Source organism: Orcinus orca, chromosome 1 (assembly GCF_937001465.1).
Source record: "Orcinus orca chromosome 1, mOrcOrc1.1, whole genome shotgun sequence".
NCBI classification, from domain to species: domain Eukaryota; kingdom Metazoa; phylum Chordata; class Mammalia; order Artiodactyla; family Delphinidae; genus Orcinus; species Orcinus orca.
The window spans coordinates 121616428-121642137 of record NC_064559.1 but is presented as its reverse complement, the minus strand read 5'-3'; the positions used below and the strand labels follow the sequence as shown (position 1 = coordinate 121642137).

Here is a 25710-nt window from a genome sequence, read left to right as displayed (position 1 = left end):
AAGTTTGATTTAACCTAACTGTCCTATAAGGACACCTGGTATACCAGAAGATAGTTTTACTGCTGCTGGAGGAGCCATTTATGGAACACAAGGATGCATATCTGAGTCAGGTCTTAAAGGATGACTGAGTTTTTATGAAACAGTGGAAGTGGAGAAGGGTGTTGGAGGTATAGGAATGGAATAAGCAAAGGTATGGAGCCATGAGAAAGCAGAGTTTGTTGGAGAAAGATCAAATGGTATAGTATAGCTGAAATTTGGGATATTGTGGGAGAATATAGGGCCCAGATTGTAAAGATGAATTAGGGAGATGGCACAAGGGAGAGGGCAAAAGCAGACTGGGAGATCATTAGAAGGTCTGAAAATGGAAAATAGCTATTTAGAAAGATTTATTTTGAGTTATTAGGGAAGGATTTTGTGATGTGGAAATTAAATGAAAAAAGAGGTTCTAAAATGAACTCAAAGTGTATGTCTTGAGAAACCATTTACCCCAATAACGATGAGGAAGGAAAAATTATCTTTAATATTTTCAGGTGATATGCTTGTGTGTGGGTGTGTGCATTTATGTTTATGTATATGAGGGAGACAGAAATGAGGTTGACCCATGTTTTGTATTATGAGCCAACAGGAATGTAGACATTCAGGGGAAAAGGTGGTTTGTAAGTGTCCCGATTTTTGACATTTATTATTAGAAATAAAAATCATCAAAATCCTTTTTATTGATAATCTTCAGAATAACAATAAAGTCGTTAAGCAGGGTAAACATTTTAAAATGTGATACAAAGACACTGAAGCTTATTCACCTTCCTCCTTCCATACTTTGGTATTGAACAAAGAACACTGGGCTTAAAGTTATAAAATTTGAGTTTCAATCAATAAATGACAGTTGTTAGTTTTACAACCCTAAGTCCAAGACTCAGTTTTCATATGTATACTCTGAAGAACAGTCTCATCAATCTCTCTAAAAACTATATGATTTTAAGCTCTTTCCTTGTCTGTTTCCTGAACTAGAAAGTTTTGTCCACCCACATTTTTGTAATCTTACCCCATATTTTCCTGGATGAATTGGAACTGGCCATCTTTGACTATAATCCCTCACTTTACTCTTTCATTTTTCAACAGCTCAATAACTAGTAAAAAATAATGCATTATAATTTATTTTTGTACAATAATGTTCATAAAATCTTTTAAAGTTTTGTCATCTATAAACTGTATTTGAATAGGTATATAAATTATATATACTTGGATTTTGCAATGCTGATAAAATTATAAATAAGTTAAATAATGCACATTTTTAACAAAATACAAAATTCTATAAAATATATTCATTATGCTCTAGCAGTAAACACATTTTTCTGAAGGTTGTCATTCTTTAGAACTTCATTTTTTTAAGCCTCTAATGTAGTGCTTGTGCTAGGTTAAGGATTATAAATAGAGGATGACGAAGCTAGGGCTGTGAAAAACCTTTAATTACCTGAATTAAGTTTGCAGTTTTGCCAAAAAACCCTGAAGGATTAATTCACGTTTAGTTCATCAGGATTTCCATTTATTTCTTGGTTTATGTAAAATTCTACTGAGGTTACATACTCAGGAGTTTCCGTAAAAATCTTCATTTTTAATAAAACATTTCTTAAATCAAGTTGTCAAATGTTCTTATCAATTCCAATAGAGAACGTAAATTTTTACAATAATAAAGGTAGAGACAAATGGAAAATAGAATCCATAAATAATTCAAAACCTTGTTTCAGCCAATTCTGAAACAAAAGTTCTATTCTCCATCACACTACTTATGAGTACTAATAAGGAATATTAAAATTTCCTATATTAATAACTTTTTAAAGTTTTATGTCCTCTAACAAAGACTGGAAGAATTATAATGTCCAACGTTCAGGAAAATTTATTTAATGTGGTATAATTTATTTCCAGCTATTATCAAAATTTGTGAACAAAATATTTAAATGTTGAGTGAATTTTTCAATTTTTGTTCACAATGTTTGGACATCAGAGATAGAGAGCTGATTTAAATTCTTTGGACACTTTACTTGGTGTAGTAGATTTAAAAGATGGACAGTTCTTAAATCCTTTCCATCAAAAATTAGAGCGTACTTTTCCACCTCTTGAATCTGGGCATGTCTTATGACTTACTTTGACTAAAAGAACATGCCAGAAGTGCTGTTGAGCTGTTGAGTTCTAAGCATTGGCCTCAAGAAGCTTCGTAACTCCTTCTCTTGCTCTTGAAATTCTGACACCAACATGTGATAAGCCTGACCTGGGTGGTTAAAGGATTGAGAGACTATATCAAAGGGACTCCAGTTATCCCAGTTTTCCTAGTCAATACCATTATAAACAAACCAGCCCCAGCCAACCCACCAACTGATCATAGGCACATGAATGAATCTTGCCAAGATTAGTCAAGCCTGCTCCAGAACAGAACTGCCCAGTTGAGGCCAGCCCAGATTCATAAGCAAATAAATAGTTGTTGTCTTAAGCTGCTAACTTTAGGGTAGTTTACCAAGAAGTAAAAGCTAACTGATAAAGTTCAAAAAGCTTTCCTATATCCTAGAGATTTCACATAAACAAAATATCTGTTAGTACCTATAAATAGCACTTAAAGGACTCTTACCTAATTGCATAAAGAGGTGACTTTGGACATGATTTTTTAAATATATAGCTTTCATCCAATAACACTTATCTTCCTTTCTACCTTAAAAGACTCTATTGTCATTTGATCTTCAGGGATTTCCTAGACAGATTTTAGAATGCAGAACAATGCTACTTAATACTGTTAAATAATATTTTAAAAAAAAACATGATTCACTAGCCTTATCTTCACCTTCTGTCAACAAAGGCAAATAAAAAAACAGTAAAGACTTGAAGATAGTACTTCAAAAGCAAATAGGTATAGAGAACACATGTATGTATTATTAGCCACATTATGTCGGAAAGAGAAATGACGTTCATCAACTTTAAGTAATGTATTCAAGGTTACCAGGGTATTGAAATCAAAGGTTAAACTCCAGCACCTGATTTATAAAATAAATGTTTTTCCCATTAAAAAAAATAATAATACTATTCAAAACTAAGGGTCAGGAAAATTAGTCTTAAAATCACGTTTGTAAAGGGTCCCCCTCATTTTAAGGGGCCTTCTAAAATTCTCAGGATATTTATTTACTTATTTATTTAACATTTCTCTATTTTATTTATTTTTTGGCTGCATTGGGTCTTAGTTGAGGCATGCGGGATCTTCATTGAGGCATGCAGGATCTTCATTGAGGCATGCAGGATCTTCATTGAGGCATGCGGGATCTTTCATTGCAGCACGGTTCTTTGTTGTGGCCCGCTGGCTTCTCTCTAGTTGTGGCACGCAGGTTCCAGAGCACGTGGGCTCTGTAGTTTGCAGCACGCGGGCTCTCTTGTTGAGGCACGCGAGCTCAGTAGTTGTGGCATGCAGGCTTAGTTGCCCCGCAGCATGTGGGATCTCAGTTCCCCGACTAGGGATCGAACCTGAATCCCCTGCATTGGAATGCGGATTCTTTACCACCGGACCACCAGGGAAGTCCCAGGATACTTATTTAAATATGCTATTTTATAATATTAACAACCATACAATCTGCTTAGGAATATTGCAGGATCAAACTATCAATTGAACAATACAATTTCAAAAAAGGCTAGAAGAATGCCATCATAAAAAAAAAATCTGTAAATCTTTATCCATCCCCTACTTGTAGATATTGGCTGAATTCAGTGTCAGTTATTGTGCTCCTGGAAATACAACATTTCCTTCTTGTATCCATATGTACACTTCCAGATATTGGGGGAAGATGTATAATGATAACCTTTAAAATATCCCAGAGTTGACACTGGTTTTCTTTCTCTGTAGAACGAAGTTAAGGACATAGATGTGTGGCGTGGAGGTCAGGAATGAATGTGGGAAAGCAGTTATATGGACTATAGACAAATTAAGCATATCTTTCCTAACACTGTGATAATGGTCTCAAACCTCAGTTTTTCTTCTATTTCATGTGATGTGGATTATGAATCATGGGATGGAAATTCTCAAACTCTTTATCCAGGGCCAGAAAAAAAATTGCATATGCTGTGTGTAGTGTTTTTATAAGTCATTTCTAAGATGGTAGATTACTAAAAATCTTACAACATCTAGTGTAGTTAAAATTTTTTGATATTGAATTGTTCTCACAAACTGTTATGTGTTTAATACTACAGAAATTCCTTCAATAATTTCATCGGATAGTCTTTGGTGGGATAGGTACAACAGGGCCTTCAATGAGCATAACCTTTTATTTTTTATCTAAGTTAAATTTGCATACTTTGAATTATGAATGACTAATAATATATCTTCACATATATCTATTTCATATATCTTCATATACATTCTTCATATATATCTATTATATAATAGTTTTGAAAATACTAAAATTAAATAAAATACTAAAAATTAAACAAAATAAAATTAATTTTAAAATACTAAAATTAAAATACATTTAATTATCACAGAAATTCTGTTTTTCCCTTTAGAGATACCTTTCATTTTCTTTTGCCCATTAAAGGAAAAATGGTAAAGTACAGAGTCAAAATATTTAGTTTGTTAATTATACTAAATATGATGAAAATCAGCAGGAGATGCTGAAAGGTTGAAAACCAATTTGGAAAAAAATCAGGCAAATGCTAAACAAAGTAATGCTCACATAACTATAATAATTATAAACTAAAAATTGCATTTAAGAATATAGATACAGATATAGATATCTCCCTAGAGCTAAAGAAGGTCCATAAACGATGTTTTAATTTATCAAGATTACACAACACTTCTAAACTTTTATAGGTCCAAATATATATAAAAGTACTTTTAATAGAACTACATAAAATATCAAATTTATCATCATAGTGACAAATTTTATCACACATTGATGAAATACAACCATATACTGAGCCTTAAGGCTAGTCTTAAAAGTTCTGAAATATTAATAACATACATACCACACTACCTGATCACAGTGAAATTAAGCTGAATAAATAACTAACCCACAAATAACTAAAAAATCATTATACGTTTGCAAATCAAGAAAAACTTCACATTGCTTCATGGGCCAAGGTAGAAATACTAATTATAATCAGAAAATATTTTTGAACTGATTAAAATTACTATATTAAAACTTGGATGCTATAGTCAAAGTCATATATAGAAGAATAGTTACAGCCTTAAATGCATATAGTAAAAATGAGAAATCAATAATCATAATAATTTAGAAAAATAAAACAGCAAATTAGATACAAAAGTAGAAGGAAAGAAGTAATAAAGATAAAAAAAAACTATGGAACAACAAAATAGAGAACAAATACAGAAAAAATCATTTTTCAAAAATATTAATAGTCAATAAAATATATAAAATTGATCAGGTGAAAAGAGGGAAGGCCCAAATAAAAAGGATTAGAAATGAAATGGGGACCTAACTGCACATACTGCTGGTGACCTTGCCTGAAACAATCCACTCCTTGCTAGAGCTTCCTTTTCCCACCCCTTATGCCTATAAAGATTTGCATTTTGTACAGCTCTTCAGAGCTCCTCTCTATTTTCTAGATGGGATGCTGCCTGATACTTGAATTGTTGAATAAAGCCAATTAGATCTTTACTCAGTTGAATTTTGGAGGTTTTTTTGTTTGTTTGTTTTTTAACACCAGCATTAAATAAATAGTATTGGAAATGCAGAGGCAAAAAGACCAGTATTGTTCCAACAAAAATATGTTTTAAAGAGCCATGGCCTTGTGAAAAATAAGCATTGATATCTTATTCTTGTGGTGGGAGCTATGACGTTAGACAGGAATCACACCTTTGACAATAAAGAACGAAAAGAAATGGTTCCTAAACTTAAACAGGAGGGGATAGTGTCTGAATACTATGAAGAATCTTTATTTGCACTGATTGGCAATAAATAAATATGTATGTGCCTCTTCTCTAGCCGCTATTCTAAATCTTCATTAATATATCACTATGCGTCCTAAGGGCCCATGAATTCTGTAGTTTTTAAAGTCAATTTACTTATTTCTACAGTGAGACACATCAGAAGTATTTTCTTGGTGTCCCATACATCCTAGCAGTGGCCCTACTTTTTGAAAAAGCCTGGGGCAGAGGATGGGTGTAAGGAAACAGGAGAACAGTAAACAATTGTTTTCGAGTCTCTGTATTAGATATTTTATACTAATTTACTTTTTTAATCCTCACAACTGGCCTATAAAATAGATATTTATTCAATGCTTACTAAGAAACAGAAACTCATAAAAGTTAAACAATTTCCTCAAAGTCATACAACTAGTAATTAACAGAACAAGGATTAAAATCCAGATCTGTGTCACTGTGTAATCTACCCTCTATGTTATAATATGATCCCCTAAAGCATGGGTAACTTTCAGGGCCAAAACAAATACTCGGTTCTATCGAGAAGGATTTATGACAACACAATTCTTGGAAAAAGAATACAACATTAAGTACATTTCAATAATAATCTCTATACCTATATGACCTGTTATTGTGATTTTTCAGGTGTCCTTTTAAACTTTCTTAGCATTCTCACATTGGGGGGAAAAAAGCATTTAACAACATGAAGCAAACTTTACAGTACTCATATCTAGTTCCGAAAGAGGGGAATATAACAATGACTTTAAATTTGTATTTGCTAACATCAATGAGAAAATACAAAGATCCACTGAGCACCAATTTAAAGCGTAGGGTTAATGTGGCTATAGGAAAACTCATTAAAAAAAATGCTGACCTTTAATCCTAATTTTTCAATTAAATAGAACAACTGGAAAAGAGCCATCTCACTTGGTATTCTGCTGACAATGAGTGTGTACAGATAGATTTTTCTGAGATCATCAGGTTGTTTCTTTCAGGGCAGATAATCCCCCTTCTGGCCAATCATAATATAAAGGAGATTGTATAATATTAGTTAACATTTAGATAATGCAAGTTATATACCAGACATTGTTCTAAATGCTTTACATATATTAACTTATTTATCCTTAAAACATCCTAATGAGGAAGATACTATTATTACTATTTTCATAACCATTTTGCAGAAGAGAAAATTGAGACAGAGCGGTCAAGTCATTTTTCTAAAGTCACACAACTGGTTAGTGACAGAGTGGAATTTTAACCCAACCAATCAGTCTTCTGTGTCTATGCTTTAATCACTATGCAATATAACCTCCCTGCATAGAACAGAGGGGAAGAGCACAGACTCTGGAGCCAGATTGCCTGAATTTAAATACAGACTCCGTACTAAGTATGTGACGTTGAGCGTAATTTCTCTCAGCTTCAGTTTCCTCATTTGCATACTGGAATGGTGTATAGAATTATGTCGTGTTCAGATGTTTGTCAGGATTATATGAGGTAGCCCACAAAGAACACTCAGCTCAATAACTGGAGGTATTCAATCACTGTAAGCCATGATTATGATAATGTAGTCACTCTTCCTTTTCCTCTGTTATTAGACAAACAGGTGAGGAAGATTCAACAAGGGATAGCCTAATACTTCTGTAATACCAGATGGGCAAAAGGGATCAACCAATACATGGGCATTTTAATATTTAAATATTACATATCCTTAAATTTGGGCTTAAGACATTTTTAAAAAGTGCTTTAAAATACTATACTATTAGATCATGGAAGTTATAATAGATTATTGTATTAGAAGATGTCCCACTATCTTTTATGATACAGTATTAGCAAATGCTTCTAATGTAACCAAGCAGGACCCTATGAGGCCTTCCCCCATATCCTTTGCTTTAGCTCCTCTCTGAAGTATCTAGATAACAGTATTTGATGCACATTTCCTGAATTGTTTTACAGATGTGAAAACCCCTGACCGAATGGAAGATGTTAACTACTTGATGACCATGAGCCTCCTGGAGCCTAAGGACTGATAATGTTAACCTTGTGACACCACCCTGTTCCCTCAACATCAGCCAGACAGAACATGCATGAGCAGATCACGTACCCTGTGACACACCCACACCCACCCCAGGCCCGCAACCTGGCTTTTAAAAATGCTTTGCCAAAACCCTTTGGGGAGCTCAGGGCTTTTTAGGATATGAGCCACCCATCTCCTTGCATGGCCCTGCAATAAACCTTTCTCTACTCCAAACTCCTGACGTTCCAATTTGTTTGGCCTCACTGTGCTTCGGGCACATGAACTTGCACTAACACTAGTTATAAATGCTCTTTCACTTCTAATTTTTATTGAAAACATATCTATTTAGGTATAGATATTTAACATATATCACATGAGGAAAATGTTAGTTAAGGAAATTGGCTTGTTTATTCCTAAAAACTTCTTCATAAAATCTAACTCTACTATATTTTGTTTTTAATTTGGAGTCATTGTTTTCCATGACTTTCAACACAATATTATTCTCTGTTTCATCAAATTTTGTTGGTGATGCAGCATTTCTTAAAAGACTCCTGTTTTGTTGTCTCCAAGATTTGTCTTTCAAGTTTCTGACATTCATTCTGAAAGTTGTGATGCTGATGCTTTTCTATTTGAAAGCTCATAGTTTTATTTTTTTCTCAGTTGAATTACATTTTGCTGGAAATCAAACAGCTTCTGTTAAAAAACAACAGGGAGTTTTTAAACAAATTGATGTTTCAATACTTTATATCTTGTGTCATGCATGAATTTGGTCATTCTAGCCTGTCTTTACAATTTGTTTTATCTATTTCAACAGACTTGGTAATCTCTCCTGCTTCGGTTGCATAGTTTAAAGTGTAGTATATATTTCCAAAAACACACATAACTCAGTTAGGTGAATAAAATATAAATAGCTATGCCTAGTTTGCACATGTGCAGGCATTAACTAGTATACCACAACTGACACTTAGTTGACAGCCATTGTAAGATGCGTTCTAATTTTAGACACGCTAGTATTTGAAAAAAAAATGCATCTTCAGTTGGATGAAATGTGATAACTTAATTTGCTACATTGCTCATCTGATCACATAAACATCTATCACACTCTCACTGTCACTAACTTCACTATCCATAGCTTTCTCACCCTTCCTTTCTTTGCTTACCCAACAGGAACATTTTTAACTTCCCCTAAACTTCATAGTTTAGAATAGAGATAGCAATCCTCCAGGCACAGGCTTACCAACAGAAAGAGTCTAATAACTAGTCTGCAAAAACCAACCTACATCCCGCACCAAAGTTAATTACCCTACATTTTGAAGAACTATAATGTACTACAAGAATGCCCCCAGTTCTGTCCAGATCTGTATGGCAAGTTAGACTCAAAGCAGAGGTTCAGGAATATTTTACAAATTTCAAAAGCTGTGATCATTTCATCAACCCTTTGCTCTTTTCTGTAAAAGCTGCTGAAAAGACTTGGGCAAAGTTTAGAATTAGATCTTAACTGGACCCTTGTATCTCCAGTGTAAAAGTAATTAACTATACTTTTGGGGGGAAAGACCATTAAGATCTTGACATTTATCCTTTTAAAATCTGTACTTTAATTTTTTTGCTCCGATTTTTAAAGTTCTACTTTAATACTATTTATTCTCTGAATAAACCACAGAGAAAGAACCAAAAGTCAATACAAATTTTTAAAGTAGCTAAACAACTTACAGATAATAGAGGCTAGAGATTAAAGAACAAAAAGAACATTCTGATTAATACTTGAATCTCAAATTGAAATCTTTAACAATCTTCCTTAACAAACTAAGTCATCTCTGTTCTTAATAAACTAAAGGGGAAAAATATTCTACAGGAATATGGTCTCTAATTACATTTTTAAGTACAATTTTTTTTAGTGATTTTATCTCTGGAATAATACTCTTCTGAGTATTTTACATATCAGAGATTCATGGTAAGTCCTCAATAAATGTCTATTATTATTATTTTCAATTCTTTTCCCACATACAAATTCTTGTCCTTTAACTCAGAATAACTAAGTCATACTAAAAGACTCTTAAAGAAAATAGTATTTATCCTATTTGCTTATGCCTCCTCTGAATAGGGTCTAGTACTGCTGATCTATAGTGGTTAATTTAAAAGATCTAGTTGACCTAAATACAAATTTAGCTTTGTTTGAAATTTCTGCAATTCCATTGAACATATTATTGTCCATCTAGATGGTTAATTACTATAAATATAAAAAAAGATTCTCTCATATTGCTATAACATACACATTTTATGACAAAGTAGGAGTTAAACATAATCTTTGATAGATAAAACATTGCATTTGTAAGGAGTACAAATAGAAATATTATTTCATTTTCCACTCCCCGACATTTTGTAAGAATTAGGGGGAAAAAATGCCCAAACTAGCTTAAGTGGGTTAGATGAGATAGTGAAAAAAGAATTCATGAGAAAGTTTTCCCTATTAAATTGAATTTGCAATTGATAGCAGAGTATTAAAAATCTCCATTTACTTAAATGTTTATCTTGTTAAATATTATTGTCCTTGGAACTAGTAATTAAACAATTCTTCTAGGCAGTAGTTCAATATAAAAATTAGTGTAACTATATCTTATTTTATTCTACTAAAAATACAGCATTATAAAGTTTTCACATTGTACTCTGCAATCACAACCATTGTCTCAGCATGCTACTAAATAGTGTATTCTAATTCAGAATGTGGCTCTAATTAGCTCTTAAATGAACTTACTTTAAAGAAACTGAATGCTATCCAAGAGTATTTGTTTGGTAAGCACAGCATTTGAGGGATATCATTAAATATAAGAGAACATGCATGGCAATCACTAAATGAAGAAACAGAATGGAATTTTTTAAAAAAAATTGTATTGAGACGTGATATATAACATTTTCAGGTGTACAAGATAATAATGCAATATATGTATATGTTGCAAAATGGTCACCACGATAAGACTAATTTAACATCTATCACCTTACAAAGTTTTTTTTTGTGTGTGTGTGATGAGAACTTTAAAGATCTACTCTCTTAGTAACTTTCAAATATACAATATAGTATTTTTATCTATAGTGACCACGCTCTACATTATATCCCCAAGACTTACGTTTTATAGCTGGAAGTTTGTACCTTTTGACCACCTTCACCCATTTCTCCCACCCTCACCCCTTGCCTCTGGCAACCACCAATTGGCAGAACTGAATTTTTTGAAGCTATAAAAACTGTACAAAATTTTCAAACTTTAATGTTAAAGAACCAACTATGACACTTTAAAAGTGGCCTTACTATTCAACAAAATGGATAACAATTAATGTTGGGTAAAAGTAAAGAAAATCTGGGTATGTTGTCAACTTTTATGTTCTGTCATACCCTCTAGAAAAAGACCACAAGGAACATACCTACAGTTGAACAAGTTAGGTTTTACTGCTTGGTGCTATGAGAGAGAATGTATACTATGGAGAACTGTGGAAGTTTTCAGTAAGGGGATGTTAGAAATCACTTATAAGAGCTGGGCTATAGTTGGATGAGTTGGGGGAGGGTACAAGGGGTGAGGCCCTGAATTTGGTTCTGTCAGAAAATGGGACAATTTTACAATTGGGTATCTCAATAAATGTTATTTATAAGAAAGGTACACTAGAGTGAAGCTAAAGCTATAATTGGTAAAGAAGAAACAGTCACTCATATTAGCTAGAAGAGGGAAGTGTTTGCTATCTGTGGCTTCCACAATTATTGATGTTTTGTTTGTATTCAGACATGATTATTAAGTGGGCTTGTTTTTGTCTTGCTCTATCATGGTCACAGAGTGGCCCTCTCTGATGTTGGCATTCTATGAAATTATTCTATGTGCAAAAAGAGAACACCATCATTTAGCTAGGAATGTCAGGGCAGTTAATAGGAACACTAAAGCCTGGTTGATAGTATCAGGCCAACTCCCAAATGTCAGGGGAGGTTTTTCTCTTTGTCATCATTTATTCATAAAGACAATTAGCTGATTTTTTTCTCTTCTTCGACAATTAGTTGATTTTAACTAAAAATGTACGTGGTGGCTTTGTTTTTACTCAATTCTGTACTATACCATCGTGTATTTTTTAAAATGATTTTCTTCCAGTTTTACTGAGATATAATTGACATTCAGCACTGTGTAAGTTTAAGGTGTACAGCATGATGATTTGACTTCCATACATCATGAAATGATTCCCATGATGTTTAATGAATATCCATCATCTCATATAGATATAAAATAAAAGAAAAAAATTTTTCCTGTGATAAGAACTCAGGATTTACTCTCTTAACAAGTTTTATATGTAATATACAGCTGTGTTAATTATACTAATCACGTATATTGTACATTACATCCCTAGTACTTATTTATCTTATAACTAGAAGATTGCAACTTTTGGCCACTTGTCATCATGTGTGGACACAAATGTGCTGCTTAATAAGCAATATGGGTGGAGTGACTCAATATTAATTTTACTAAGTTTAAGTTTTTATTATAACTAATGATGTGATCTTTTAAAAAATCCATTTTAATAATATTGGATGGACTTCCAATTTACATTATGGATTTACGTAGGGGGAATTTTATCATTAAAACTAATAATCCAAAAAGATTTGAAAGTGAATATGGAGAAAATAAAGCTGAAGTAGGAAACGGATTGTTTTTGTTTACTTCAGAGAATAAAGGTTTACATAAAGTAAAAATAATAAAGAGCAAATAGGATAGAAATAGTTAATGGCTAACATTTATTAGCTTATTAAATTGATAATATTAACTAACATTCTGAGTGCTTACTATGGGCCAAGTAACAGACATGCATTAATTCATTTACTCCTCGCAACAACGACATGAGATGAGTTCTAGCATTATTCCTATTTTACAGATGAGGAAAAAGAATTAGACAAGTTGCATAATTTACCTTAGGTCATCCAGGCTAATATGTAACAGAAACAGATATGTGGTATGAAACCATGTCTGTGTGACTTCAGAGCCAGCCCTCAATCTTTATGCTGTCACTTTATTTTCTGAGGAGTTTCCTCTAGAAAGATCATCAGTCATAGGGTTTAAGATTATGAGACATCAAAGTGGCCATCCAGTATGAGGACACAGAGAATATGATGCCAATCACTGATGAGGTCATTATTTTAGGCTAGATAATACAATTTAATACTAGTATAAAGATTGAGAAAGGTCATAAATAGTTTTCTGCTATAAAAAGCACAAGAACATTATCTATAGAGTGACCAACCTGAAACAATTCATCACATTATGCTCAGGCTATGTTGAGGCAATGATGTGAAGATAACTGATGCAAACAAATGTAATTATAACAGATACTTCACACAAAAAAAGATGGCTAGTACTTTTCATGACTCTGCCACTATTTCATAGAACATATGTTTTTTAGTTGGATAAAGTACAAAACTAGATCTCTCTCCTTGCAGTTGGAATTAAGTTTTAACAAGACTCATATTCTCAGGACTATTATATTTCTTTAGTGCATCACTAGATCATGAGTACAAAGGATTAACAGAAGCAGTGTTGTAAAATGATAAAATCCTTTCAGAAACTTGACAATAACTTGGCAAAATTCAAAAGCATTAAAAGTTTTCATACCCAGCTTCCTTACTACATACCAAAAATCTACCAAAAAAAAGGAAAAGAAAAAAAAAGATTAAAATCTAAAATGCAGAAAAAAAATTGTGAACAAAGAATTTCATCAAAATATTTATAATGTTGGAAACATACTACATTTGCAATATCAGAGGAATATAGCTAAGTGAATCACATACCCAAATAATTTAATAAAATGCAGCCATTTATAATTTATCTTTTAATGTTTTTAATGATGTAAGGAAATCTTTATGCTATATCCAGAATAACAAAACAAAAAAACAAAAAAGTCTACACACATACATAAGATCACAACTATATACATGCATATACAGAGACTGGAGAGAAATATAGTATAATCTTCTTCATGAATGTTTAAGAATAGTAATGATATATTTAAATATTCCTTAAAACTCTTCTTAACTTTCCAAATTTTTGACAAGTATAGTAGACATGTCTGTCACTTACTTTCCTAGACACTCATTTTCTAGAATCTACTGTAACCATAGACCCTTGAAAGGCAGACCTTACAACCTTTTCACTCACCTCCTCATGTCCAACCATGGATAATCATCTATCCCAAAGCCAGTCAAGGCACACTGGCAGCCCAACGCTAAATATTTCATGAAATGAACTGAGACAAAGAGATCAAAATCAATTACTAATAAGAATAGATGCTGAGCAGTCATAATTTAGAGTTGTCGCTGGTGGTTCTAATGGGCATTGAACAATAAGAGTAAGAAGGTGGTAAGAGATAAAGAGAAACCGAGTAGCACAACAGCAGATAGAAAGGTAGAAAGCAGATTTTAGAGTTCATAGGGCTTCTGAAAATAACAGAGTGGTCTCAGTTCCCGACATCCCAAATCCAAATTCCATGAAGCCCAACATTAATTATTTTCATTCTTTGGAATCCTGAGACATCTGTGGATTTATAATAAACAACTTTTTACTTGACCTAGTTTAAGTTGGTTTCTGTACCTTGAAACCAAAAGAATTTGACAGAATAAATGAAAGAAAATGTAGCAGAACATCTTAATATACTTCCCTTCTTATGAAAAAATGGAATGGGAGTATCAACTGGAAAACTACAAGTTTCAATTGTGTCCCTGTGAATACAAAATTCAATTGTATTTTGCGTTGCAGAGTTAACATGTTTCCTTTTATATGACTAGTTGAAGTTTCATTTAAAAGCAGAAAAATGAGTCAGAGAGACTGACAGAAGGGGAAGTCCAAGAGATTCCAAGCATGAGAAGTATTCAAAACACTGATGCTGGTTCTGATATGTAGAAGAAAAAATTCCTCTACCTAATAGCTAATGTCAACCCCCAGCTGACAGGAAATGAGGACCTCTGCCCTGCAACCATAAGGAATTAGACTCTGCCAACAGCCTGAATGAGCTTGGAAGTGGATTCTCCCTAGAGCCTTCTCATAAGAACTCAGCTACCCAGCACATTGATTTTGTTCCTTATGAAATCCAGAGCAGAGAAACGAGCTGAGTAAATTTAGACTTCTGACCTATGGAATTGTGCGATAATAAATTTGTTTATTTTAAGCCTCAAGTCTGTAGTAATTTATTATGGTAGCAATAGAAAACTAATATACTATCTTAGATCATCTGTACCCAGTTGAGCATTCAGATGACTACAGACACATAAGAATCACAGCTGAGCCTAGCTCAATTGCTGATCCACACAAGTGTTTGATGTTTTAACCCACCAAATTTTTGGATGATTTGTTAGGTAGTAAATAATTGATATAGAAATAAGTACTGCTGTATTAAAAGTCAAAGCAAATGGCATTGACTTGGAGACTGGGTGAAGAGTGGAGCCTTGAAAAGTAGAGAGTAAATTGTTAGTAAAGGTTGAATATATGGTGATGAAACTGCAACAGGAAGCTAGAAGTAGAAATCAGGTGCCTGATAATATATTACAGTAAGAGTATGGATAGTGAGAAGAGCATAGTTAGATCCCTAGGAAACAGAAACACTTAAGGGATTCGGAGAAAAAGAGGCTATCAGTAAAGGAGATTGACAAGTAGTGTTTGAGGAAATAGGCAGAGAACCAGAAAAGAGTGATTCAAGCAAACTGATAATGATGGAGGGGCCAGAAAATTGTTTGTGTATATTAATGTGTGTGTGTGTATCAGAAAAAAAATCTATAAGTAATACAGTGAAATGGTAATGGTAATCATCTTTGAATAATAGAATTACTATTGATTTTTTTCTTTTTATTAACATTTTCTAATTTTCCTATTAAAAATATGTGTAAGCCAAGGGTTTTCTTTTTTTTCACTTTAACATTAATGAAGGTATCTTCCTCTACAAAGAATGCTCAGAAATACTAAAATTCCACAGAGAAATAAATAAAAAGGAAAAAGAAGTGTTCACTTGATCTGGCTATTAATAGATTTTTCACAATTTAAAAACCATTTCATTTATCAACAGAGGAATGGATAAAGAAGATGTGGTACATATATACAATGGAACATTAGCCATAAAAAAAAATGAAATAATGCCATTTGCAGCAACATGGATGGACCTAGAGATTGTCACACTGAGTTAAGTCAGAACGATAAATATCATACGATACTGCTTATATGTGGAATCTAAAAAACGGGTACAAATGAACTTATCTACAAAAGAGAAATAGAGCTACAGATGTAGAAAACAATCTTATGGCTACCAGGGGGTATGGGAGAGGAAGGACAAATTGCAAGATTGGGATTGACATATACACACTACTATATATAAAATAGATAACTAATAAGGACCTCCTGTATAGCACAGGGAACTCTACTCAATACTTTGTAATGGCCTATATGGGAAAAAAATCTAAAAAAGATTGGTTGTATACATATATGTATAACTGATTCACTTTGCTGAATCACCTGAAACTAATACAACATTGTAAATCAACTATACTTCAATAAAAATTAAAAATAAAAAAAGGAAGAAAAAAAAATTTTTTAAGTAAAAAAAACATTTCATTTGAATTTGGAAGATGAATGGAGGTTGAGGAATGAATGGGAGCATCCACTTCCCAGAGATGTCATAAGCAATAAACAAGAAAAAGTGGGTAAAGAGCTTGACCAGTGCCTTAAACATATTAACAGAGTAAGCACTCCATTAGTGAACACCAGTTAGGGAAGGATGACAATACCTATATCATGGTGGACATGTTTTGGATATAGGTTACCTTCAGTAAATCCTTTGGCCTCTTTTAATCTCAGTTTCCTCATCTATAAATTGAAAATAGGGATATCTACATATATTTCCTCAGACAGTTAAGAATTTGATAACATGGGCAAAGTTCAAGCTCTAAGCTTTGGCTTAGAAATATTTCTGAATTACTGAATAAAGAGGTGGAGAGAGCAAGCCTGTAACAACCCTTGCAGGAAGTCTGGCTATGAAATAAAGGAGTGATTGTGATCAAGGTACACAGAGCTAAGGGAGAGTGTTTCAAGATAGGAGAAATTAAGTATATATATTTATTTTCAGAAGAGAAGGAAATAGTGAAGAGTGGTAAGATGAAGCTATGAAAAAAGAACTGATGATTAATTTGTAAAACAATATTTTTGAAGAAATGGGACTGGATGGGCTCTAAAGCATGGGAAAGGCATTTATCTCAGTGATCTTTCCTGTGACACAAAATGTAAGGATAGGTATCAATATGGAGAACCCAAATCTAGGAAAATATTTTTTTGGTGTGTCCCAGCATGAGTGGGCTTCCACCTGAAGCTTGGAGAATATTCATTTTTGACCCCACAAGTTTGAAAACAATAACAAAAATAATAATTTCCTTGTTTTCCTTGGTGTATTATAAAAGCATCCCTTCCCCCACAAAAAAAGGGAAATTTAGAAAGGTATTTTATTGAATAAAAAAATTGAGAGAAATATATTGACTTACTTGAGTAGTGCCTTATATAAACACCTTACCCAAAAATTATTGCTAGGTCCCAGATATCTTTATACAATTAAGCCTCAGTAATTTGAATTCCCACTTCATATACACACTGGTTGACACAAGGTACGTGCTTGTTCCCTTAGTACGCTGAATTAACATTTTGAACACTTAATTTTGGGGGTTCTGTAAAAGGAATGTTTTTAAGGTATTTTTGGCAGGTGCTTTGGCTAGCTTCACTGAATCTATTCATTAGTACAAGGGAGCATTTTCCACTAGTTACAGACCAAACCTAAGGTAAAGCTTTACTGGGTAAACATTCCTGTTTACTTGTCATGGTAAATTATTTGATTTATGGTTGAACTAGTCTGCTATACACAATAGTTTTGTTTGATAAATTAATAAATAAAATATAGGGGCCAAGACAGATGGCTGGTAATATGTTAAGGACAATATAACACTGTGACATTTTAAATAAAGTGAATGATAATATAATTTGTATAGCTATATTGCAATTATCATCACCATCATCTTACTTTCATGTGGAGCTGAAGTTTCTCCTAGACAATGAATATGAACATAATTCATATTTAGTAACTATTTTGGTTATGCCTTTGTATTGGCCAGGGTTTTCCCTGAATATATGAAGAGATTTGTTTTAAGAAATCGGCTTACCTAATTATGGAGGTTAACAAGTCCAAAATATGCAGGGTGGGCTAGGAGGCTGGAGACTCAGGGAAGAGTCAATGCTGCAGTTCAAGTCGAAGGCAGAATTCCCTCTTACTTGGGGGAGGTCTGTCTTTTGTTCTATTCAAGCCTTCAGCTGACTGGATGAGACCCATCCACATTATGAAGGGTAATCTGTTTTACTCAAAGTTCACCAATTTAAATATTAATCTCATCTAAAAACACCCTCACAGAAACATCTAAAATAATATTTGACCACATATTTAGGCACCATAGCCCAGCCAAATTGACACATAAAATTAGTCACTTTGCCCATTCTTAATTGTAGTCAAGTTTAATGCAACTTTTAAAATTGAGCTAGAAGGATACATACCTGTCAGAAATAGAGTTGAGTGTAATAAATCACTACCAGGGAGAAAGCTGTCAGATGCCCATACTCACCTCAATCACTTCTGCTATTCCAGATAAATAAATTGTCCACAATAAATTGACTGTCTCTGATCTCCACCCCTGCTTTCCAACCCCTACACCTACTGGAAGAGCCACCAATGTTAGTCTTACATCAGGCTTATTCAAAATGCAAGGAGGCAGTAAGTAGCCTGTTCTGTTTCTCCCCTCCTCTCACTCCCCGTCTCCTTTCCTCTGCTTCCCTCCTCTCCCCTCTTCTCTTTGGCAGCCTCTAAGCCCAGAGACTTGGGATCACTGGCTCTGGAGAGATGTGTTTGACATCTAATACCTTACACAGAAAGGAATGCAGACATGACAACTGGCCCAGTCAGGCAAGGGCAATAATAGCACCAAACTCTTAAGATGGTCATTCCTAGACAGGAGAGTGCAGAGGGTAAAATTTCTGATTTCTTACTCAATGCACAAGTGCATTAACATACATATATTTTGTAATTTTTAAAAATATGTAAAAATGTAGGCCATCTAATTGCAATAACTCAGATGAACAGGATATGCATATTTATGATACACATGTCAAATACACTATTACCAATGGCACAAACAAGACAGAAATTTATTCTCACACAAGTTAAAGGCCGATGCTGGTATGGCAGTTGTACTATACAAATTAATCACAGGGTCAGCTTCCTTCTATCTTGTGGTTTGCCCACATATAGGTTCCTAGATGACTCACTACCACCTATACAAGAGTAAAGAGGAAAGAGGGAAGGAAAGATATTTCCCTTTTCTTTAAGGGTATTACTTACAGGAGGCAGAGATTATGTCTGTTTACATACCATTGCCTAGTACACAAACATACCTTGCTTGAAGGGAGACTGGGAATCTTTAGTCTAGATGACCTTATCGGTACTATAAGAAGAAGGAAAATGGATAATAGGGCGTAAATAACCAGCAGTGTTGACCACATATCTAAACATTAGCTTAATTATATACATGTGTATATATATATATATATAATTATATATGTTATTTATATTATTTATATATAATTATATTATTTATATATAATATATATAATTATATATTTTATATTATATATAAATATATGTAAACTATATATAAATATATATAATATAAATTATATATATATATATATATAATTAGGAGCTTTGCTTTAGCCTAATTATCCTTTTCACAGTGGTCAAAAGATACAAGTAAAAAATATATATATATATATATGCATGTGTGTATTTGTGCATGTATACATATATACATATCTAGAGGAAAAAATAGTATGATTCATAGCTTGAAATTAATTAAAATTATAAATACTCATCTGCTATTACGGTGATATAACATAACTCTGTCAATAAGAATTTGCTTTATGTCATGAGGCATACTAGATTCATTTTGATTGATTTTGAAAATTTATAAGCACTAGAAAATTTCTCTGTGGGTATAAAATAAACTGTGAGGTTTATTCATTAACTATTCACATGAAAAAATCTCTTCATAAATAAGTACCAACCATTGCCACAATTGGGCTTGTAACAAACCATCCCACAACCCTGATCTACAAAATAACAATCATTTATTCTCGCTCACACATCTGTGTGCTGGCTGGAAGTTGGCTGACTTAAACTGAACTTGGCTCCAAGCTATAAGTTAGGTCCAAGTCTGCTCCATATGTCTTTCTTGGATCAGTGGGACTAGTGGGCTACCTGGGACATGTTCTTCATGTGACAATAAAAGAAGCACAAGAGGGCAAACTCAACTGCTGCATTATTTTTTTAGGCCTCACTGTGTCATGTGTGCTTAACAGTTCATTGGCATTGCTAGTCAAATGGTCATGACCAAAATTAAGGGCTGATGAAATACATTCTGCCCACCTTGAGACATGGCAAGGGTGTGGATATATATTACTATTAATAGGAGGCAAAAATTGGGACCACTCAATCAATCTACCATAAGATGTTATTTTGTACCATTCCAAAGTGGATGTAATTTCACTTTGTGTATTAGACTTATTTCTATAAACTAATTCGTTTATTAAATCCTTACTTGACTGCTATTATATATGAGGCACAGACTTTTTTCAGAAACAATTGAAGATACATCTCGTGCTTTATAGAAAATCAGTCTGGTGAAATATTATAACAAAATCAACAGAATTATAGCATAATGTGGTAAGTTCAGTGATAAAGATATGGAGAAGATAATACACAAACATGAGGAGAGGCATCTATTTCAGCCTAGAGAAAAGGGAAGAGTATTGAGAAGATTTCCAGGAAGAGATGTTTTAAAAAGCCCTGTGGAAAACAAGGGAATTAAATTCTATCAGTTATCTTTTGATGTATTAAAACTTCCCAGAAAACTCTCAGAGGAATTTTACTCACGTCTTTGGGTTTGCTGGGGTGGTTCTGCTTACGTATTCTCCATTCTCCGTTTGGAGCCAGTAGCTAGCCAGGGTATATTCTTCTCATGATGATGGCAAAGAGCTAGAGAGACAGCATAAACACATGGTGTTCCACCTTCTAAAATTCCATTGTCGAAAACAAGTCACATGAGTGAGCTCAACATCGAGGGGTAGGGAAGGAAGTGTACTCCTTTTTTGTGTGTGCTGGTAGAAATTGAGAGGTTGCAGGGCAAATGATTACAGGGAGGGGGGAAAGAATTGAAGCAAATAATTCAACCTACCAGACAAGTAAAAAACTCACCCCAAATCCAATTTCCTATAAATACTGACCTAGCTAGCTAGCTATCTTACAATAAATAAAAAAATAAATATATAAAAGACATAAATACATAAAAATAGGTATTTAGTCCATATCATGTGATTTAGTCCATATGATGTGATAGGCACTGTATGTTTGGACATTAACAAATATTTATTATTAATATGCACCACACTAATTCCTACAGCATTGGGAATTCTCATTGATTCCATGGTCCATAATGACAACATTGATTTAATATTTAGTTATAATTTTTATATCATTTTTCTATATTTTCACAGAATTAATTTGTAAGATAAATATATAGATACATCAATTAAAACTTTTATTAGGGCTTCCCAGGTGGCGCAGTTGTTGAGAGTCCGCCTGCCGATGCAGGGGAAACGGGTTCGTGCCCCGGTCCGGGAAGATCCCACATGCCGCGGAGCAGCTGGGCCCGTGAGCCATGGCCGCTGGGCCTGCGCGTCCGGAGCCTGTGCGGGAGAGGCCACAACAGAGAGAGGCCCGCATACCGCGAAAAAAAAAAAAATTTATTAAATTCTCAGGACAAATTTTCATAGTGTTTTTTTTTTTAATTTTGTTAAACATAGTAACCTAGGACTCAATTTTGTAAATTGTCTTTATTAAAGTGAAGTACAGTGACCATTAACAGCTAGCATGCATTGAGCTCTTACAGGCACTTTATATACATTAATTCATTAAATGCTCACAGAAATTCTTGAGCTTGATATTAAAATTATTTTACAGATGAGGTTCAGAGAAGTGAAGTTCCTCATGATCACAAAACTAATAATAAAAGTTTTTCCTTACCCATTTATGCCTATCTGTAGTTTAATATCTTAAACATAAATCTGCTTTTCTTTAATTATCAAATATTTCTGGCAACAATAATCCAGATTTTTTTCCTACTAAATTATAATGCCCTTAATTATTTTATTCATTTATTCATTAGATGTTAATTGAACAGTTACAATGTGCAAGAAATTACCATAGGAATTGGGGACAAAGACATTAAAAGGATGATATAGTCCATTACCCTCATGAATCTTTTAGTCTAAAAGGTTTAACAAACATGCACTGACTGAATGGCTGACTAATGACTGTGGGCCTGCCCATCTTTCCCCTTCAAATTTTGTTTTCTCCACTATTTGCCTGAAAACCACAAAATGGAGATTTTTCAAATTGTTCATAAACTAAAGATATGTATCTGAAATAAGAACTAAATAAATCACCTATAAATAAACTAAATCAATCAGTTAGAATTCTTTTGATTGTGACAGGAAATGCAATAAAGTTGGAAGCCGCAAAAAAGGAGGGGATACTGGCTAACATACAGAAAAAACATACAGTGTTAGATCTATCTTCAGGTCAGAAACAAAACTGCACCAGGATCAATTCTCAGGCTTTACTCCCTTTGGAGGCCCTGATCTTATGCCATGCCCCTCCAATTAACAAAAATGCTTTGCTATTTCCAAGCCACTCATAATCATAACTAGTGTTGAAGAGAGGATCTGCTCTGGCATTCACAGCAAAAGTCTTGAAGTATACTTTAATTGGACCAGTACTTCTGCTCACCCCTGAAATTAGCTCAGTGACTAGATCAGGATTGCTTCAAGCCAATGAGTTTAGCCCTGAAACAGAGAGGGGTAACTCAACTGAAACCTCATGGCTGAGAAATGCAAGTTCCCCATATGAATGTTAAGAGACTTTTGCAAATATTTTTTGAGGGGTGGCTAAGCTTTATTTTACATAGAATAGGTTGCCAATTTGCTTCAGTTGAGGTATTATTGAATAATTCTACTGACCACAATCATTCATTTAGCAAATGTTGACTAAATGCCAGACTTCTATTAGTTAGGTATACCATAAAATTACCCAGAAGAGAATAAGATATTGGTTTTGATCTTAAAAAATATATATTTTCTCTGACTTAATAAACTGTAATAAACAATCTAGATAAAACTATCTAAAAGTATCTACTGATAAAAATAAATAAATCTTTTTAAAACTTGATAGGATAGAAGCAGAAGAAATCTTTAAGTTAGCCTTTCCTTTTTTCTATAAGTGGAGAAAAATTACCTGGACTTTTGATTATAAAAATGTAAAGCAAAGGTTTTATTCTGGAATGAAAAGTTTAAAAAGAGGTGCTGTATTAATGTTTATTGTTTCCTTCATGAAAATGGATCTTTGGTAAACTTGGATTAAGACAATGTTTCTCTGAAAACTATTTGGGGAAGATGTGATATCCATGTGTCTGCCTATCCTTATTCAAACAGTTACTCATAAGGGATAGATAAAACCAAGACACTAGATAAAGGCAAGAAGGAAAAAATTGACCTCAAGCACATGGGGCAGGACCAAGAGTTCTGCAGTCCAACCTGGATAGTTCACCTGTAACTTCCTCACATGTTATTATTCCACACTGGGAAACTTAACAATGTAGAATGATCATTGTCAGACAATGTTTTAGTTTGGGAGTGAGGCGTTAGGTTCATGGGTGTTCATTTTATTATTATTAGGCTGTAAAACATTTATGTCACATATATTCTTTCATAACCATCTAATACTGTATTTTAAGATACAATAAAGGCAAATAATAAAGAAATTGGTAAAATCAATGCATTGGGACCCTATAAAACATGATTTGAAGAACAATGTATAATCACACAAAAATAAGTCTGCAATACATTACTAAAAATTACAAACTCATATGAATCATAATATTCAATTTTTACAAATACATGTGTATAATATAGGTAGATAAAGGAGTAGAGGGAATTATACAAAAAATGCTAATATAAATTATTAATAGTTGGTGGGGTTACACTTTTTCTTTCTTTCATTTGCAAATCAGTATAGAATTTCAACAATAAATATATACTACCTTTGGAAAATAGTAATATATTAATCTGAACTAAGTTATAGTTGTTTTTAAAAATGTAAGTTCTTAGATTGACTAAATCTAAGATATTTATAAGACAATAATATATTTGGAAAATTTACTTGGAGGATGCCTTCTCACTAAAATAGGTCAACTCATAAATCCTCTCTTAAGTTGAATGTAAAACAGTTTTATGAGTCTGGTTTGCAAGAGAAGTTGGGAATGGGGTAGAGGGAATAGAGAGGTGGTCTAAGTCAATGCAAGACTTGGAATTTATACTGTTAAGTCTTCCCAAGGTATAGGAAATCACCATCACTGAATGTTTTTTTCCACTTTGAACCATTTAACCTGAGAAAGACTATCAGTATATCTGAACCTCTACCAACATTGCTAATTGTTGCTAACGAAGATCTGGGTTAACTTGGAAAAAAATGTTAACAATTAAATAATTTATATTCTTTTCATTTTAAGTCATTCTAGTCAAGTAGAGAATTAAGCAATAATTACCTTTCTTACTAAGTAGAGAGAAGGAAGGAAAAAATCTTTCCTTTAGCAGTTGAAAGAAAATTAACAAATTTTCTGTCTTTTGGCCAATAATATGTCACATAAAGGCACAAAGGGAAAAGATTATAAAGAAATAAATTATTATTTATAATTATTATTTATAAGTTTTTACAAAAGTCAACTTTTTTCAGTAGTTAATTTTTTCAAAAAATAAACAAGAAAATAATTATACTGTCTAAATATTACTATAATGAAAACTTTTTCTACTGTCTCAAAGTACTATTATTCATTTTTACATGTCCACATTTTTCATTTATTTTGGTAAATTTAATTTACCAAAGAATATGCATACATTTAATCAATTTAATTAATTGATATTTATAAAATTAATTTCCAGAATTCCCCCCAAAATTGATTGTTCAGAAGTTGACTATCTAATTTGTAGGCTTTCAATACTTTCTTTTCTACCAGGTCCTTATTGATAATTTTGCTAAACAAAGGTAAAGTTAGACAAGCATAATAGCATTGAACCTAACTTGTTCTTTCCCCAAGATGGTACACTAACTGGAGAGATCAAAAATGGTATTGGGAAAACTAGACAGCTACATGCAAAAGAATCAAACTGGACTACTTTCTTGCACCATGTATAAAAAGAAACTCAAAAGACCAGAAATCATAAAACTCTTAGAAGAAAACATAGACGGTATGTTCTTTGACATGTTTTAGCAATATTTTTTGGATATGTCTTCTCAGGCAAGGGCAACACAAGCAAAAATAAACAATGGAACTACATTAAACTAAAAATCTTTTGCACAGCGAAGGAAACTATCAACAAAATGAAAAGGTAACCTACTGAATGGGAGAAGATATTTGCAAACAATATATCTGATAAGAGGTTAATATACAAGACATAAAAAAAAACTTAACATCAAAAAAAAGAAACAACCCAATTAAAAAATGGGCAGAGGACCTGAGAAGACATGTAGATGACCAAAAGACATATGAAAAAATGTTCAACATCACTAATCATCAGGGAAATGC

The 25710-nt window shown here is 33.1% G+C and overlaps 1 long non-coding RNA gene across 4 annotated transcripts in view; it reads right to left on the bottom strand.

The window, feature by feature from the left end:
• Nucleotides 1-466: 466 nt before the first annotated feature.
• The window catches only part of LOC117202560 (uncharacterized), a 34183-nt gene continuing 8939 nt past the window's right edge, over nucleotides 467-25710 (bottom strand). Inside the window, exons 2-6 of one of the 4 annotated variants that reach the window (XR_004485017.2) lie at nucleotides 20946-21047; nucleotides 19409-19458; nucleotides 14102-14189; nucleotides 12861-12980; nucleotides 564-8618 (exon numbers count right to left, since the gene is read on the bottom strand). This is a non-coding gene — a long non-coding RNA (uncharacterized LOC117202560). Of the gene's footprint in view, nucleotides 8619-12860; nucleotides 14190-19408; nucleotides 19459-20945; nucleotides 21048-25710 lie in introns of all 4 variants that reach the window. The other 3 variants (XR_004485014.2, XR_004485018.2, XR_004485016.2) reach the window with 3 other exon arrangements.